Below are 2,628 nucleotides of genomic sequence, written 5' to 3' on the forward strand. Positions count from 1 at the left end.
TTGCCCGAGGAATTGATGGCTTTCATCTAAAATTGGAAGTGACTTATTCTAAAAATTTATAGAACTGTTTCAATTTAGATGGAAATTTATAATCTTCTGAGACCACAAAAGCCTTAAAAGCAGATTGCTCTCCTACCTTCCCTTACTTGTCGTTGGCTTTCTATTAGAGGTGTTAGATTAACAAATTGACTTAAAAGAAAAACTGGAGCTGATGGACCCACTTACATCTACTCTTATCAGACTAGGGCCTAAATCTTAATCTATTTCAAGTTTAGCATCACTTACTGCTATTTCTCCTGATCTCAATTTGTTCTCAAGTGCAATAACACAGCATAAAATAGTACCTGGCTGCTCAGAGCACTTTCATATGTCATCTCCCTGATGACAACTGTTTCCTTTGGCAAAATGAAAGGGCTAGAGAGCAGTGAATGTCACCGCAGATCCCTGACGATAGTCATCAAATGTTAGCCTTTTCTTCAGCAGGAGGTTGTGTTTTGCCGCTGTGTCTAAGGACCACCGACGCTCCTCCATTATGGAGGAGCTGGCCATCCCATGGTCAGAAAACTCCACAGGGAGCTTGAACTTGGTGGTCATTGGGACTAAGGACAGGTATGTTGGCTCAAGACCCAGGAAACACTCAGCAGTACACAGGGAAAAAAAAAAAAGTTAATTCTCTAACCTTGCATTGACATTCTGTCTGCTTCAGATCCTATTTGCACTATGATTCATGGGTCATCAGCATCAAAGTTTTCCACTCCAACAAACACTCTCTCATAGGTTCAAGGATTTGAGAAATAATTTGCACAACTCTGCTCTTTTCAAATTAGAAATATACAGGATTCTCTGACTACCTCCAGAGTCACACGGAGTATTCTAAAATCAGTCTGATTACTGACATAGGTGTCATCCCATTGGGTTCCCTTACAAACCCACCTTCCTCATGAGATAGCCCTGCAATTCTACTTTCATTCTAGTCGTGGGCTCAGGTGGGGTTCCTCTTGCTTGGCTCCAAATCGATCAGCAAATTGATCAACTCCACAAGACTAGCCAGAGTGTTCCTCAACTATGAAAATGGTCCTGCCATCCCTTGGCAGAGCTTTTGCTGATTTATAGCTGTAAAAATCTTAAATCCATAACAGGTGAAATTTCTTCTTCTTTTTTTTAAATAGGGGAGAAGGAACAATTGGAGAAATTCTATGCTGACAGACTAGAAAACGAAGATTTACTCTAAACATATTTGACTGTCAATAAATCAACAAAATCATCAAAGGCGATCTATGTTTTCTGATTTGTACCTTCACTTCCCTCCCCATTCTCCTCCCTGACTTTTGGACAGAAAAGGGGTCAGCAGTTAAAGTACAGAGAGGAGAGTGAGAAGATTAAGAATTGGCAGAAAAGACAAAATACATGAGATAAATGTTTAAGTCAACATATTCTGAAAACCAATGTGGTTATATTTTACTTTAGGAAAAATCACTTCTGTTACAAAAGGATTTTCAATAAAGAAAACACAAGAATAACTGAAGAATGTTAAAAGAAAAAAAAAGTAGCCAAAAAAAAGTGGGCATATATCTTTACCACTCTGAATACTCAAATGTAGATCCTTTCTGGTTCTCTGCAAAATTTTATGTCATAGAGATAGCAAAGGATGGGATTTAGAAGTCACATTTAACTCCCTAGCTAAGAAGAAATGAAGGCTAAGAGCATTCACGTGAGTCCCTTGGCCTAATCCAAACCAGTAACCTTGTGTCTAAGCTGTGCTGCAGTGGGGCACCAGGACCCACTGAAGCGTATCTGAGAACACTGTCACTGGGAGGTGCCACAGAGCCGGGGGAGCTCCATTTCCTCACGTGTCCAATTTTACACTCATCTTCTTCCCATCTCTAAGCCCAGGGAGGAGGAGGAGAGTGGACTCAGACCTTCCCCTTCACACTCCTGGTGGGACGACACTTAGCCATGTATCTTTGGACAGAGGCAGCAGTGGTTCAGTGGTAGATTTCTGGCCTTCCATGGGTTCAGCCATCAGCCAGTGCATCTCCTGCTCAGCCACCTCTCAGGGGAGGCTTATGTGTTGCTATGAAACTGAAGTTTCAGCAGAGCTTCCAGACTAAGATGAACTAGGAAGAAAGGCCTGGTGATCTATTTCTGAAATTCTCATCGTGCGTGGGGTTGCCATGAATCGGGGGCTCGACTCAACAGCAGGTAACAACAGTAACAACCTTGGGGCAAGCCATTTGACTCCAGAGTCTCTTATTCCTCATCTAGAAAAATGTGATAAAACCCACTTAAAGTGATAAAACTTAAACCAAAATGTTATGTGGGCCAAAAGAGAATATATCAAAGTGTTCTGAAACCTATACACAAATATAAACTGTTGTTATTGGTGAAGTTACGTATTTCTAACATGGGGTCTCCTCAAAACATCATGGTAATGAACAGAACCAATGGAAAGTGCTGAGTGCAGGCCTTTCAGAATTGTCTTCCTGTATCAGGTGTAAGTCCCTCCCAAAGTCACCAAGTGGGCTTGGATGGATGTGTTTCAAATCTCATGGCTCTCATTTCCTATCTGGTAGCTGTCTGCCCCAAACTCTGCCAAAACATCAAAAGGGGACACGTTGAGTATGACCA

The 2,628-nt window shown here is 41.6% G+C and overlaps 1 protein-coding gene across 1 annotated transcript in view; it reads right to left on the minus strand.

Moving 5' to 3' along the window:
* Positions 1 to 2,628, minus strand: part of CTPS2 (CTP synthase 2) — a 127,165-nt gene that overhangs the window by 618 nt on the left and 123,919 nt on the right. The window lies entirely within an intron of this gene.

Source organism: Orycteropus afer, unplaced genomic scaffold (assembly GCF_000298275.1).
Source record: "Orycteropus afer afer isolate SDZICR_OR568_19922 unplaced genomic scaffold, OryAfe1.0 scaffold01073, whole genome shotgun sequence".
Lineage (NCBI taxonomy): Eukaryota > Metazoa > Chordata > Mammalia > Tubulidentata > Orycteropodidae > Orycteropus > Orycteropus afer.